Source organism: Cebus imitator, unplaced genomic scaffold, assembly GCF_001604975.1.
Source record: "Cebus imitator isolate Cc_AM_T3 unplaced genomic scaffold, Cebus_imitator-1.0 Scaffold46, whole genome shotgun sequence".
NCBI classification, from domain to species: domain Eukaryota; kingdom Metazoa; phylum Chordata; class Mammalia; order Primates; family Cebidae; genus Cebus; species Cebus imitator.
Genome location: NW_016107361.1, coordinates 1,947,439 through 1,964,937, shown reverse-complemented (window position 1 = coordinate 1,964,937; position 17,499 = coordinate 1,947,439). Strand labels below are relative to the sequence as shown.

The following is a 17,499-nucleotide window of genomic DNA, read 5'->3' as shown; positions in this document are numbered from 1 at the left end:
TGTGACCTATAGTACAATTTGAACTGTGTACTGTGTGCATGTAAATACAAACAAATTTCTCTCTAAATAATATTTAGAGAGAAATGTAATGGGAATGTAAGAGAGGTGAGAGGCCTAGGAGTAAATATGACAATGCTTCGGTATTGTTGAATATTAACCATTATGTGTATGTTTGTGATATTTAGTAACAAGAGTGTTTTGAGTTCAATTTTTAAGCCCAAAATGCTGTTTATGTAATTTTGAGTGATCTGAGGAAGAAAAAGCAACATTTTTGAGGGCAAGGTGCATGGTTTAAGACTGGCAAAGTTCTAGAAATTATAGGTGTGGAAGAAAAAAGGGAAATGTATCACAGCCATAAAGTATGGCCATGTCCCAATTATATCCTCCTAGTAGGTCCCATCACTTTCCCCATCTAGTCCAATCGTCCTCTGCCTGTGTGATGGCTCACATGAAATAGGTTGCTAATTGAGATAAACAGGGTATGGGAGGTCCAGGAATTTCATTGTTTTGCCAGTAGTTTGAAATGCTAGACAGCAAAATATCAAAACAGTTTCTGTTTTTCCTGTAGTAAAACAAGCTGATGGCAGAAATCATAGTATTGAGTACAGAACAATTTAATGCACACACATGCACACATCAGAAATGCGAGTGGTCTTGTTGAGCAGAGGCAAGTTGCTTGCCCGTTTCCAGCCAGCACATCAAACTCTTCATATACTAAGAAAATTGCCCTATAATTTCTAGATACATCACGATAATGCAGATAACAAAAATTACTACTACAAGTGGTCTGAGATTTATTGAGAACATCAATGCATGTGCCAATTGTTTTACATGCATTATAGTGTTAAATCTTCACAACATCCCATTGAGGTAAATAATGTCATCCTCATTACAATGAGAAAACAGAGGCTCACTGGATTTAAGTAGTGTGCTTAACAGTTAGTGTGGGGCCTACTTCCTGTCCTCTAAATCACGTGTTTTTTGTATATTTCATGGCCAATTGTCAGTCAGTAGTATGAATTCCTTACATAAAGAATTACACATGAAGCTTTATATGGAGTCAAACTCCTTATTTAATTGTGATTAGACTTTACCCATACGCCATTACATTTCTTAATTTGCTAATGTATTTCACCCCATTTCTTGAAATGGGCACATATTTTTCAATATTGCATTACAAGTTTGTTTTTGTTTGTCTGTCTGGCTGTGATGCCCTAAAGAGCAGACAGAGATTTCTTCAGAAAGTTGACAAATAGCATATTCTTAAACATCTTGTAAAGCTCTGCTATGAAGCCCCCTCAAATAAAATTCCCTATACAGAGGTTACTAAATATAAAATATCTTCAGAGATACTTCAACAGCATATGATTTCTTAAGCAAGTTCTTTGGTTACCAAGGATAAGAAGTTCACCATGACATTTCACTCAGTACTAAAGTATGTTTCATTCTTTTAATGGTCCTGGAATATTATTGAAGAACATCTTGTAGCAATCTTCACATTGCAATCATACTTTATTGAAACTCCTTGATATTTTATTCTTCACCACTTAAAATATATATACTCCAAAAGAGTACATAAATAAACTAATAAAAAGAAATTAAAGTATCTTCCTATTTTTCTTTCTCCCATTCCATGTAGAATAATTGCTATTCACTTGGCTGCCAACTAGCTGATGCAGTAAGATATGCTTATTGCTGTTGTTGAGCTATCTCAGCAAGCCAGAAAGCAAGAGGTGCATCCAGACCTCCTAAGGGCTTGGAAGCAGAAACTACATGGCTTTCTAGAACTTCACTTCTTTCCCCGGCTCTTCCTGCCAGTATGCATCCTGTCACACAGCTCAGCACCTGCTTTGTGCTTCTGTCTCTGCCAGGAGGTTTGCTCTGCTCTGCTCAGACTATTTTAGCTACTGTCTTAGTCCTAGCTCATTGTCCCGGGAAAACAATCTAATTGGATTACTTTGAACCTGGCATCCCTATGATCCATTTAGCCATAGACAGGTATGTGGCCTCACATGTGCACTCCCATTCACTGGGGCTGTGAGAACCAGGAAGAGAGGCTTAGGGAAGAGTCTCCAAGAAGCGAGAGTCTTCCAAAAAGGGGTAAGGGCAGTAGTGAGGACATGACTGTGGAGAAACAAGCAAGAATTTGTATTATAGCTTCTCCGGGACAAGAAATATTCTTCCTGAATCTGGCTAGAGACTATTCAGAGAGTATATCTTTCATATTTAGATGTTTCTATAAAGGCTTCTCCTGGGTCAATCCATTTATAAAAGTTTATAGGACTTAATAATAGGCTTTGGAAAGGCAACTCAATCAGACCCTGAATTGTATAGTAGTAGAGAGGACAGAAGCATGGCTTACCTATTAAATGGGTATTTGAGAGCTTTCTCTTGATTAAATGGTGATTTTTTTTTTTTTTTTGCCTCAGAAGTTCTGTTCTTAGGCATATTCTTAATGTCTGAGGCTGAGGCTTTCCCTGAATGTTTTGGAAATCAGAGATGGAAAACTTAAGTGGATAGTGCTGGCTGTGATCCAGTGCACGCTAGTGCAATGCAGAGGGGGTAAATGTCATTTAAAACCACAACAGAACAGAGCAACTTCTGCCTTCCCGTGGAGAACACAGGGTTGGGAATGGGCATAATTTATATAATCGGAGGAATAAGTCTCTTCACTGTTCCTTTCCCTTGCAGAAAGAAATGAGGAGTAGGAAGAAAGGATGACACTCAGATTTAGATGGCCTTTGGTTTAACAGAATATATTAGTGGGATTTTGGATTTAAAAAGAGTCTATGCACTGAGTATGGCGTATGGAGATTTAATTGAGCTAAAGTGAATTATTTTGCATAAGAAAATGAAAGGTATTTAAGGTTTTTGCTACTGTGAGAGAAGAGGCAGATAAGAAAATCGAGGGAAATAGGGAGAGAGGAAAGCTGTGGAACATAGGAAAGAGTTGTAGGTTTTTAAATTAGGGGTTTCCAATATTCTGAGTTATTTGGCTACGGTATAAATCCCACCCATTGCTGCAAACATCAGTCAAGTCAGTGTAACTGACTTGAGGGAGTATTTTTATTTGCTAGTATATGTCTGGTGGGGAATGTAGTTCATTGTGTACATAAATCACGGAGGAGGCTGGATTTCAAATCTTATTTTGAGCGGTGGAGAATAGGGAAATAACATGAAGCACAGTTAGACAATTCACTAATGAAACGAACAGAAAAAACAAGAGCTAATCTTCATAGATGACTTGCAAATCTTTTAAATCCTCACTTTTGTTTTCTGTAGCAATTTTTACATTGCAAAGAAGGCCATGTCAATATGGAATGCCTATCACATATGTTCTTTTTCCAACTTGAAGTTGACACATTTCCATCAAGAAATGGAGTCTACATTCCTTCCCACAGACCTCTCCTTTTTTTTGTTTACTTTTATTTTAAGTTCAGGGGTATATGTGCAGGTTTGTAATATAGGTAAACTTGTGTCATAGAGGTTTGTCATATAGATTACTTTGTTTTTAACAAATAACATCTTTCCTTAAAAAATACTTTTCTTAAGTTCAGGAGTACATGTGTAGTTTGTTACATAGGTAAACTTTTGTCAAAGGGGTTTGTGATATGGATTATTTTTCCACCCAGGTATTAAGCCTAGTACTCATTGGTTATTTTTCCTGATCCCCTTCCTCCTCCCACCCTCCACTTCTGATACGGCCCAGAAACTTGTAGATCTTTATAAGAGCCTCGACCAGTAGAATGGGATATAAGTGAAGCTGCATGGTTTCTGAGGCTTGGTCAAAAAGGCAATATGGCATCTGTCTGGCTCTTTTTTGCCTCCTCTCATGATACCTGCTCTTGGAACAGTACCACCCCTACGTGAGGAAGTCCATGCAACATGGAAAGGCCACATTTGAATTCTGACCAGCAGCCCCAGCTGGGCACCCAACCAGCATTAACCACTAAAAATGTGGGCAAGCAAGCCTTCTGATGATTCTAGTTCCCAGTCTTGGAGTTTTGCAGCTGAGAGCCCATATGTCAGGCAGCACAGGCAGGCCATCACTACTGTATCCTAACTGAATTTCTGACTCAAAAAAAAAAAAAAAAAAACAAAAAACCTGTGGGAAACGATCAATAATTATTGCTTTAAGCCTTCGCACTTTGGGATAATTTGTTATGCTATAATAAATAAATAATACATCCTCACTTCCAGGATCTTTGGAAAAATAACAACTTTGTGATGAAATTTGGACTAATTCTATTTAAAGCTTAAAGACCTAGGTCATATCTGCTTTCACGGCACTTTTTAGATTTCAAGTGCTATTCTTTGTACTTCAAGGATTCTTTAGCCTGAAAGACAAAGGCTATCAGGGCCAAGGAGTGGTAGGGAAGTTGGTTCATCTTTCAGGAATAAAAAGGCAAACTTCAAGGATAGCCAATGAGAAAGCAAGTGGCCTGACACACTGAATAATTAATTCCTCCAGATTGACATATGTGATTAAAAATTTACTCTGGTTTTTGCCTCAGTTTCTTCATTTGTAAAATGAGGCTAGTTATGTTTATAATGATAAGTATTTACAGAGAAAATGTATGTAAAGTGATTAGCTTTGTGTCTGGCACAAAATAAGCATTCTATAAATGTCATTAATAATGTGCTTAGCATAGCACCTAATATTAGCTAATGGCTTAATAAATGGTAGCTGTGATTACCGTAGTACTTCAAATATTTACTGTAACGTACTAACCCATATCACTAAATCCCACATGCCTATTTCCCTGGCTAATGTTCCTGGAATCTCCACATGGGGAGGACAGGAAGTTATGCAGTATATGGAACTGCCGGCTTATTAGTGTGACCAGTAGATTCAGCATAAAATTGAACCCATTCAAAATGTTGTAACCTAAAGCACTTTGTTAGTTATCAGCCTTAAAAGGCGTTGATTCATCTCTGCATGTGTTGGAGTATAAATGGCAAACCTCAGAGACGTGATCATATATTCTGCCAACCTTGGAACAAATTCATAACTTGGAGAATCTGTGTTTCAAATTAGACTCTTACATTTTGGGTATTTAATTTCATTTATACTTAACTATATGAAACGTTGACTCTTCTGTGAAATAAAGCTGAAAATAGATTCTCTGGGCATCTGATAGTTCTAAATTAACTCTAAAAATAATATTTTGATGAGTAAAACACAGAAAAACCAGAAATTTCCCATAAAGTACACAATAAGTAGAAAACTCAAGTAAGTGGGTATAGGACAACAAAGAACCACATGGCTTATTATTATTATTTTAGTCAGTCTCACTCTGTCACCCAGACGGTAGTACAGTAGCATGATCTCTGCTTACTGCAACTTCTGCCTCTTAGGTTCAAGTGATTCTGATGCCTCAGCCTCCCAAGTAGCTGGCATTATAGGCATGTGCCACCACACCTGGCTAACTTTTGTGTTTTTAGTAAAGACAGGGTTTTGCCATGTTGGCCAGGCTGTTCTCAAGCTCCTGGCCTCAAGTGATCCACCTGCCTTGGCCTCCCAAAGTTCTCGGATTACAAGTGTGAGCCATTGTGCCCAGCCCCATTGGCATTTTTTAAATAGACTTTTTTCAGGCTCTGGGTGAACTCATGGTAAGAATGTTTCCTTGTTCCACAGCATCAGAAAGAAGCAACCCTCCAGAGTATAGGTGACACTCTCAATAGACTTACCAACTACACAGTCACAGTACCTCTTCTTTAAATCCCTGTGCCGACTCTTGTCATGAGAAATGGAGCAGGGATGATGTACTAACTCCCTGAGGTCACTGTGTTGTGTATAAATTCCTGCTTTAGCAAATTTTGTAATTTGAAGTTTTAACTTCCTTAAATGGTTAAAAATCTTTCTAAGATCACCTCATATATTGATATGGTGGGGAAAAGATACACTAGGAGATTATTTGGCTCAAGTATTCAATTCAAATTGTCATTGTTATCCTTAACTTTATCACCCAGGTGGACCACAACAAAATGAATGTCAGTTAACATGTCTGTGGAGGGTGAAATCAATTTTGCCCAAAGGATGTCTCGATTTGTACAAATTACAACAGATTTTTCACAACACCTACCAAATTGAGTCTGAAATTCATGAGGTCAAAGAAAGGTAGAAAAGAGCCACGCCAAATTTTTTTACATTTAAATTTTCTCCAATTCTATTGTGGCATAATTGAAATACATGAAACTGTACAACTTGATGAGCTTTGACATACGTATATGCCCATAAAACCGTCACCAGAATCAAGATAACAAACATTTTTATCACCCCGAAATATTTCCTGTGACCTTTTGTAAGGCTTCCATGACTCCCTCCTTCCTGTCATTGTGGATTATTCTGTAGTTTTTTAGAATTTTATTTCAATGGACTCATAAAGTATGTATTTTTTTTCTGCCTGCATTTTTTCACTCAGCACAATTTTGAGATTCACCTATTTTGTAATATATATACCAATAGTTATTTCCATTTTATTGTTGAGTAATAGTCCATTGTATAGATAAAGCACAATCATTTTACTAATTTACTATTGATAGATGTTAGGGTTGCTTTGAGTTTGGGCTAATTACAAACAATGCTGCTAACAATATTTGTGTACAAATTTGTCTGGATATAAGCTTTTATATCTCTTGGGTAAATATCCAGAAATGAAAGTGCTGAATCATATAATAGATATAAATTTAACTCTTAAGGTACTACCACTAGTAGTGTTGGAGACCTCTAGATGCTCTACATCCTTGTAAACACTTAACACCATCATGCTTTTTAAAATGTTAGCCATTCTAGGGGACATGAGGTAGCATCTCACTGTACTTGCATTTCATTGATGACTAACGAAATTAAGCGTCACTTCATATGCTTATTGATGCTTATTGGTCATCCATATATCATCTTCTGTGACATGTTTATTTAAATCTCTTGATCCATTTTGTGCAAGTTTTGTTTTTTTTTTTTTGAGGCAGGGTCTCACTCTGATGCCAAGACTGGAGTACAGTGGTGTAATCTTGGCTTACTGCAACCTCTGCCTCCCAAGCTCAGGTCAGGTGATCTTCCCACCTCAGTCTTTCAAGTAGCTGGGACCGCAGGCATGCACCATCATACCTGGCGCGTGCATATGTGTGTGTGTGTATATATATATCTTATATATATATATATATATATATATATATTATATATTCTTTTTTTTTTTTGTAGAGACAAGATTTTGTCATGTAGTCCAGGCTAGTCTGGAACTCCTGGGCTCAAGTAATTCACCCATCTCAGTCTCCCAAAGCGATAGGAATATAGGCGTGAGCCACCATGCCTGGTCTGTTTTCTTATTTGGATTGGATTGGACTGGACTGCTAATGTTATTTAGATATATAGATGCAAATCTTTGTCTGATATATGTGTTGCAAACATTTTCTCACAGTCTTTTCACCTTTTCTTTTTTTTTTTTTAATAGATAGTCTTCCTCTGTCACACAGGCTGGAGTGCAGTGGTGTGATCATAGCTTACTACAACTTTGAACTCCTGGAGTTCAAGTGATTCTACTGCCTTAGCTTTCCTAGCAGCTGGGACTACAGACATGTGCCACCATGCTCAGCTAATGTTTATCCAAGTATTTTTATACAGATTTATAGGTTTTGCTATATTGCCTAGGCTGGTCTCAAACTCCTAGTCTCAAGAGGTCCTCCTGCCTTGGCCTCCCAAAGCACTTGGATTACAGGCATGCGCTACTGTGCCTGGCTCTTTTTAATCTTTTGATGAGCCAAAGTGTTTTTATTGTGAGGAAGCCCAATTGATCTTTTTTTTAACTTATGATTCATAATTTTTGGATTCAATCCAAAAAAATTTTCTCTATGCCAAGGCTGAAGAGATTTTTCTCTATGTTTTATGCAAGAAGTTGTATAGTATTTGGTTTTACATTTTAGGTCCATGGTACACTTCAATTTAATTTTTGTGTATAGAGTAAGGTAAAGGTCAATGTTCATTCTTTTTCCCATAAAGATAACAAGCACAATTTGTTGAATAGATATTTGTTTCTCCATCAAATTGCCTTGGCATAGTTGTCAAATATTAATTCACTATCTGTATGCAGATCTATTTTCAGACCTTTTCTATTGATTTTTATGTCAATATTTTCACCAGTTTAAAACAGTTTTTATTGTACTTTATAGTAAGTCTATAAGTCTGATAGGGTAAGTCCTCTTTGTTTATCCTTTAAAAAATTACTTTGATTATTTTGGTCCTTTAAATGTTCATAGCAGTTACTGAGTCAGTTTGTTTCCACAAAGATAGTTTGCTTGTATCATGATTCAAATCTATGAATCAATTTGGGTAAAACTGCAAATTGTGTCTTCCAATCCATGAACATGATACGTCTTCCCATTTATTTAGTTCTTTTAGTTCTCTCAGTGATTTTTTTTTTTTAGTTTTTGTTGTTTATATATTAGACTATTTTTGTTAAATTTATTCCTAGATTTTTATAATTTTGGGTCCCGCTATAAATTTTTTTAAATTCAGGTTTTCCCATTGTTTGCCGCTAGTACATAAGACTATAATTTATTTTTTGTTTTTAAGCTTGTATCCTGAGACCTTGATCAATTAAATTTTAGTTCTAGTTCTAGCCATTCTTAAGGTTCTCTAGAACTTTGTACTACTAGGTCTGCAGATAGGTATAGTTTCAAATCTTTCTTTCTAATCTTGATGAATTTTGTATCTCTTTCTTGCCTTAATTCATTAGATAAGACATTCAGAACTATGTTTTATAGAAATGATGACAGGGAACAACTTTGCATTATATCTGATCTCAAGGAGGAAACAACCAGTCTGTCAACATTTAAGCATGATATTAACTGTAGTTGTTTTGTTCTGTTTTATTGATGTCCCTTCTCCATTTGAGGAAGTTTCCTACTATTCCTATTTTGCTGAACATGTTTTAGCTTGAATGAGTGATAAATATGTCAAGCATACAAACATCTACTAAAATAATCACGTGGTTTTTCTCCTTCTTTCTATTACCATAACCTCCTGGGAAATTTGTTTTTTTTTTTTTTTTGAGACGGAGTTTCGCTCTTGTTACCCAGGCTGGAGTGCAATGGCGCTATCTCGGCTCACCGCAACCTCCGCCTCCTGGGTTCAGGCAATTCTCCTGCCTCAGCCTCCTGAGTAGCTGGGATTACAGGCACGCGCCACCATGCCCAGCTAATTTTTTGTAGTTTTAGTAGAGACGGGGTTTCACCGTGTTGGCCAGGATGGTCTTGATCTCTTGACCTCGTGATCCACCCGCCTCGGCCTCCCAAAGTGCTGGGATTACAGGCGTGAGCCACAGTGTCCGGCTGGGAAATTTGTTAATTTTGTTGTGTAAATATTTGTCTACCTTTAGGTAGAGATTCTGTCTTACTCATCTTTTATCCCTAAACCTGGCACTTCATGCATCATTGATAAATGTTTAAGTGAATGAATAATAAATGTTAAATGAATGGACAAATGACCCTATGCATATCAAAAATCTGTGGCCTTATATTTCTGTTTACTAATGATAAAATTTTCCTCTGTAAGTAGTGATATCCTCAGTAATGACAATCCTAAGTCTGGGATAAGACATTAAAAAAAAAATTTGCTTTTTATTTAATCACATAAAGTTCAATTGATATATATGTGGGGTAGAGGGGGTGGATAGTTCAGCAAGAAGAGGACTCTGCTCCACAAATAATCTGGAAACTGAAGCTGATAGGTTTGCTTTTTTCAACATGGGGCTTTTGACATTATCCTCAGCAAGAAAATATAGCTAAGCAATGGACTTACAGGAGGCATAAAGGATATCATTTTTTTTTTTTTAAGGCTAGGCCCATAAGTGGTGTGTTTAGTTTTTGTCCATATTGTACCAGCCAGAATTCTATGCATAGGCCTGCGTAGATGCAAGGAAAGCTGTGAATGTAGTCCTAGCTGGGCAGCTGTTTTCCTGTGGAATTACAGCAAAGAAAAGAAGCATGACTCTTCGGTGGGCAGCTAGTTATCTTTGCCTTGTATGGGGGTGGGGAAGCAATATTTATTAGAAACTCATTTAAGGTCAGAAAGTGGCTACACGTATGCTACACTTTCTTTGATTTGTTATAACGCAGCACTTCTCATGCTACGTCCAGTAGAGCATTATTGTTTTACATCATCGATAGTTTTTTAAAAGTGATTGGCATGGCCAAATATTTTGAGGAAATATTATTTTAAAAATATTTTAACAAGTTATCTTTTTTCAGGACTTCTCAAGGTCCTTAGTATATTAATATGCATTTTTGACTCTCCAAGAATGAACAGAATGTAAATCATTTCCAAACATTATTTGGCTAAAAATTACCTAGAGCACTATAGGATTCAGTTTGGGAAATTTTAGGAATACGGATATTTAAAAATAGCATTTAATTTAAAAGTTATACTTTCCAGGGTTCCCAATTATCAATCATTTCACTTATTTTTATAAAGAAAGTATGATTACTCTATCTGAAAAAGAAATTACTTTCTACAAAATGTGTCCATGAGCAGGCGGAAGCTGTTTTAGCCAAGGGAAGGCTTATGTTCCCAGGGCTCCAGTGGTGCCATCCTTAGGCCGGGAGTTATAGTCATTGACTGTCTTGCCTACAGAGAATGTTAAAAATGTATATAAACTGTAGCCCAGAATCTGTATCCTGTTTTGCCTGGAGAAAAAGAAGAGGAAGTCTTCCAAACACCAATCCATCACTAGCATCCCTGTTTTATTTCTTCCTTTAGCAGATTCTTTGGACCACAAAATATCCATCATGCTTTCTTCATTAAGGGAAGCATGGCTTTGTTAGACGTAGAGATATTCTACTCAGATATGACTCATTTCTATCTTAAAATGACTATTCTTATTTGAAGGTTTGGAAGCTACTGTTGGTAAAAATATGTGCATGCCTTGGTAACTCCATAAATTACATATATATGAGTGGTCTAGGAGTGGTGAGTTGATGGAAGGGATAGAAAGGGGACATGAAGCTGTATACTTAGCATCTTTTATTAGATTGGGGAAATAGCAATTATCCATAGCAGTGAATAAAAATGGCATGAAGGAAAGGATGAGAAAGGCAACACTGGGACAGGAGTAAGACTTAAAGCTCTCCCATGCCTTCCTGAGTCCCCACAGCTCATATATGCAAAGCGTAGAAAGGAGATGGTAGGGAGAAGAAAGAAGGTTTCAGAGAGAGAGGATGAAAACAAAAGCAGGACCCTGAAAGAAAAACAAAGAGAGGCCACTCTCTCTTTATCAAGTAGTTGTAGAGCAGGAAAAGGCTTTAAAGGCCACACTGTCCGATTTCCTTGAAAAAAGCCTGTGTTTCATTGATATTCATTCAGCTCCTGATCATTTGCTTCCAACCACAGAGAACTTAACGCAATTCTCAAAGTAGCTCATTCAGTTTTCAAACAACTCTAATTGCTACAGGGTTTGAAGGAATTCTCTCAAGATCTGATAGTTTTGTAAGGGGCTCTTCCCCCTTGGCGACTCATTGACCTCCCTTTTGCCTCCTTGTGAAGAAGGTGTTTGCTTCCCTTTACTCCAGGATTGTAACTTTCCTGAGGCCTCCCCAGCCATGTGGAACTGTGAGTCAATTAAACTTCTTTCCTTTATGAATTACCCAGTATCCGGCTGTTCTTTATAGCAGTGTGAGAACAGACTAATACAGGGTTCTTATATTAGTTCAAATATCCCGTAGTGCCTAGTTCTGCCTCTCTCTTGACCTCCAGAAATATGTCCAAAAGTCTTTAACAGGACTGTCTTAAATATTTAAAGAGAGTAAGCATGGATGTACTAATTTTTTTCATTTTCTTCTCCAAATATCACCAAGCCTGTCACATGTTTCTCAGATATAAAAATTTGAGAAGCCTTTCCCACTCTTGTCACTTTCCTCTGGATATGTCAGGTATTCAATGTACTTAACATTTAGTATGAAATAAATATGGTAAATGTATAATATGTGATAAATGCTGTTGTGTCTAAAGACACCACTTTCAAGGAACTAGGATCTTTGGAGATTTAACAATGTTAATCTTCCTTGGGGAAGTTAAATGATCAGAATTTTGTGTATTGAGGTAGGAATTTTGTATATTGAAGTGGCAGCTGTTTTTCTGCAAAACAATAGTAAAGAAGGGCACGAGTCTTTGGTGGGCAGATTATCTTTGCTTTGGAAGGGAAAAGAAAGCTATATTTATGAAGTACCTATTTAAGGTCAGGTACTGGGCTACATGTATGCTACCCTTCCTAAACTATGTCCAGCAGAGTTTTTCTGTGTTAAAGAAAAACTTCTCTTCCTGAGTTCACAAGGGGCATGGTTTCAAAGGCAGGAGTTTCCCAGTGCCAGGCCTTCATTGGGGATCATGAAGTTCTTTGTCTGGGTTCTCCCTGTGGGCTAGGTAGAGAAATCCAGGTGGGCTCCTTTATCCAAAAAGCCCACCAAAAGCTCTGGGTGCTTCTGTTGTGGAGCAAGTAGCCAATCTGGTATCAGAGTTAAAGATCAATCACTCCAGAGGAATTTTGAAAGAACTCCCCTCATTGGACGAGAACATGAATGGGGAGGGAATAACTCAAGGGTTAAAATCATGCAGCTCCTCCCTATATGAATTACTTTTCTGGATCCGCTCCCATGGCAGCGTGGGAGCTGTTTCCTTCTCTTTCTCTTCTGCCTAATAAACCGCTTTCCGCAAAACTCTTTGGGTCCACAATATTTATTCCAAAAACAAACTCACTGTGCCTGTGGGGGCCCTTTCCCCATTCTTCGGGGTTAGCAAGGCCAAAGATCTCCTCAGAGCTGAGTAAGCATCAACCCCAACTCCTTAATACAGGGGGAAAACTACGAAAATGCATCTTTGGAAATCCAAAAGCAAAACTAAGATAAAGTTGTGGATAAACAATGGAGAAAGTTCAGTTATAATGGATGAGAGTTGAAGATACTCATAGTTGACTTTCGTTAGTATTATTGTTTTTGCCATAGAGGGTGGAAACAAGTATGGGAGAGAGAAAAGAAAAGAGGGCTTGAAAAAAAGGTGAAGAAACAAGGCATGTAGTTAAAGCAGTAATTTCCAAATGTGTTTTTTATTTTGCATGTTCGTAAAAATTTTTGAGCACATTATTCAAATATATGTATGTTTTAACATTTTGTAAATATAACTATTGATCTGATATTGGTAAAGCTTAATTTCTTACTTATATTTAGCATTAAAAATAAATATCAGAGACCCCATGCAGTGGCTCACGCCTGTAATCCCAGCACTTTGGGAGGCCAAGGCAGGCGGATCACAAGGTCAGGAGCTCAGGACCAGCCTGGCCAATATGCTGAAACCCCATCTCTACTAAAAATACAAAAGAATTAGCTGGATGTGGTGGCACATGCCTGTAGTCCCAGCTACTTGGGAGGCCGAGACAAGAGAGTCACTTGAAACTGGGAGGTGGAGGTTGCAGTGAGCCAAGATCACGCCACTGCACTCCAGCCTGGGCAACAGAGCAAGACTCCATCTCAAAAATAATGAATAAATATTGGGTCAGGTTTGGTGGCTTATGCCTGTAATCTCAGGACTTTGAAAGACTAAGATTGGAGGATTGCTTGAGGCCAGTTTACCAGCTTGGGCAACACTGTGATACCTTGTCTCTACAAAAATAAAAAGAATTAGCTGCACATGGTGGTGCACACCTGTGACTCCAGCTGCTTTGGAGGCTGGGAAGATTGTTCGAGTCCAGGAGGGTAAGGTGGGAGGATTGTTTGACCCAGGAGGGTGACTCTACAGTAAACCATGATTGCACCCCACCCTTCAGCCTGGGTAACAAAGCAAGACCCTATCACAACGACAACAAAAATCAAATGAAAACAAAAGAAATATTAGCAAAAGTTCTAATACTGTGTTCTTGAGCCCCATGGAAAACGTGTATTCACCTTACTTTTGTAGGTTCAGTGGGCCAAAATGGCCAAACTATTTATGATAAAAAATGTCTAATATAAATTGTTTGCTTTTCTCGTACAGGACATCCTCCTGTATTCTCAACATCTTCATTAAATCTCTCATATATACAAATACTTTGGACGAAGTGTTGGTGTGTGTTTCTATTGTGTGCATGTATATGTGGAAATTAGGGAGAGGAGCTGAGCTGTGTCCTTGCTGACACTGTGTAATGTAGAAACAAAACACGCATGGGGCAATGAGAAATCCATAAAAAAGAAAAGTCAAGCCAGAGCATGAAGTCAGAAGTGACTGGGAAGAACAATTCAGTCTCACACACACCCAGAATTCTTGGAAAATACGGGGAAAAAGTCAGGCATTCACTTCATATGGAATGGAATTTGAATGAATTTGATTTGAATCTCAAAGACAGGCATCATAGATAATATCTGGGCTGCATAATCATATTTCAAAATTACCCACATGGTGATGGTTAATTTTATGTGTCAACTTGACTGGGCAATGGGGCACCAAATATTTGGTCAAACATGTTGACTATTTCTGTGAGAGTGTTTTTGTATGAGATTAACATTTAAATCAGTGGACTGACTAAAGCAGACTGCCTTCCCTGATATGGGTGGGTCTCATCCCATCAGTTGAAAGCCTAAAAATAACAAAATGCTGACCCTCCCCTGATTAAGAGGGAATTCTTCTACCTAATAATAGTCTTTGAACTGGAGTATCAGCTCTTCCTGCCTGACATCAGCTCTTCGTGGTTCTACAGCAGTTTCCACCCTTTAGACTCCAAATGGGACACTGGCTGGGCAGATTTTGGACTTGCCTACCTCCATAACTGTGTAAGCCTATTCCTTATTCTAAATCCATTTGCATGTGGATACACACACACACACACACACACACACACACACACACGTGTGTGTATGTGCATGTGCATATATATATATATATATATATATATGTGCATCCCCATGTGCATGAGTGTGTATGTGTAAAATATTGGTTCTGTTTCTCTAGGGAAGTATACACATACCCAACTGAAGCTTTTTTTTTTCCTCTTGACAAAATTCAGAAAAAGATTTTATCAAACATATTATAGAAAAAACTGACTTTGTTTTCTCAATTAAACTACCACATTTAATGATACATGTGGAAGTCTCCACTTAAACATTTTTTAATTTGTATGATTCCACCTAAATAGATGCAAAGTAAAGGTCTATATTCATGTTTTTTCTCCAGAATAAAAATTATTAGTGCTACACATACATTTTATGGTAGATTTATCTTTGACAAATTCCTAGCTTGATTTTCTTAAGCCCATATTTTATAAGAGAAACTTGGGGCCTCTAGGCAGTGATGTGCCACTGTTCACTGTTATTTATTCATTTAATAACTGGTCTATAGCTTCTCTACCATGGATAAAGCACATAGACCCCCATGGTTGCTCTCACTGTACTTTCAGTATAGTTGTAGATTATCTTTCTAACCTTGAGGAGGACTCTGTTAATAATGTGAGATTATTAACCCTTTTATTGACCCTCTCTTTGTCATTAATCTTTTGGCAAGAATTAGTCTTGAGCCAAACCACATGAACTCACATGAAATTACTAAAAGAAAAAATAGGCAAACAATTATAAGATCTTAGGGCTATAGGCAATGGAAGAGCTTCCTTGTAATGACATAAAACTCAAATGCATAAAGGACAAGATCTGTAGATTTGACCTGAATAAAATACATTATATAAAGGAGTAAATATAAACAAAATTAAAAGGCAAATTATACACTAAACAACTTGCAACCTATATGACAGCCATCAGGTAGTTTTCTTTATATTGAAAAAACAATTATGAACAAATAATAAATACCACAATGATAGAAAAATGAGCAAAGACCATAGTTAATTCACAAAATCAGAACTATAAATAATCGATACACATGAAAAGCTTTGGATTTTTCTTGTAAAGATACACAAATATCAGAGCTTGTGAACTGAAAAAAATAAGAGACATAAAATGTAGTACATCTAAATGATATGAAGAAACAAGAACTCACATGCCCCACTGGAAAGTCTTTAAGTCTGACTAAACTTTCTGGGGAAATTTTGACCCTATACTTCAAAAGTCTTAACATTTTTTTTTTGTATTTATCTTGACACTGCAATTGCTTTTCTAGAGATTTGTCTTCAGAAAATAATGAGAAGTAGACACATAGACAGTTGTTCAGGAATGTTTATCTACTGAGTGCAGTGACTCACACCTATAATCCCAGCATTTTGAGAGACCGAAGCAGGAGGTTCACTTGAGTCTAGGAGTTCAAGACCAACTTGAGTAGAAGAATGAGATTCTGTCTCAAAAATAGTAACAATTAAAAAAAAGTTTCTCCTATCCATGTTTAAAATTATAACAAGCTGGAAACAAACTAAGTGCAGAATACAGAAAAGCAATTAAATGGGTTATGGTAGAGCCATACATTGAAACACAAGGCTGTCATTAAAATGAGGATCTAGTTATTCATTCATTGCATGGGAATTATTTAGGATATATTGTTAAGTACAATTGACACTTGAACAACACGGATTTAAATTGTGTAGCTCCACTTACGTGCATATGTTTTTCAACCAAATGAGGATTGAAAATGCAATATACAGCATTCATGGGATGCAAAACCACATATACAGAGGGCCAACTTTATGTATTTCTGGGTTCAGCAGGGCCAATTGTGGGACTTAAGTATGCATATATTTTGGTGTATGTGCTGGGTTGGAGAGGATCCTAGAACCAATGCCCCCTTATACTAAGAGATGATTGTAATAGATTATTAAATTGATTATAGCGATTATTTATTGTTTTTGTAATTGACAGATGAAAAAAAATTTTTTTAAATCAGGGGAAAGCGTGAATGCAGTCCCCCATTACCACAAATTATGCAGTCAAGTTTCCCACATTTGGGGAAATCGCAGGGGTCAGCACATCCGGAGTGCAATGGATAAGCCTCGCCCTGGGAAAACCACCTTGGTGATCATGGTGTCTCCCCTGCCAGGTAAGTATGACAAATGAAAATTATAAAATTATATATTTTTGGAGTGGAACATGATGTTTTGATATATGTACGCATTGTGGGATGATTAAATCGAATTAATTAACGTATCCATTATCTCACATACTTTCCATCTTTTTGTGGTAAGAAAATATAAAATCTGCTTTCAGCAACCTTCAAGTATACAATTCATTGTTATTAACAATAATCACCACATTGTACAAGAGATTCCTTGAACTTATTCCTCCTAACTGGAATTTTATATCCTTTGACCAATGTCTCCCCAGTCCTCACCACCATCGTCCCCCCTGGTAACCACCATTCAACTCTACTTCTGTAAGTCTGACTTTTTTTTAAGATTTTGACAGCACTTGTGAGAAACTTGATCTCATTTGACACAAACTTTTTTTGTTTGTTTGTTTTTTGAGACAGGGTCTCACCGTCACGAGGCTGGAGTGCAGTGGTGAGATCTCAGTTCACTGCAGCCTCGCCTTGACCTCCTGGGCCCAAGG

At 37.3% G+C, this 17,499-nt stretch overlaps 1 non-coding gene across 1 annotated transcript; it reads right to left on the bottom strand.

Annotated features, from left to right (window-relative positions):
* Positions 1 to 16,834: 16,834 nt before the first annotated feature.
* Positions 16,835 to 16,998, bottom strand: LOC119471003. The gene has a single exon (XR_005199992.1). It is a non-coding gene; the product is annotated as a U1 spliceosomal RNA (small nuclear RNA).
* Positions 16,999 to 17,499: the final 501 nt, after the last annotated feature.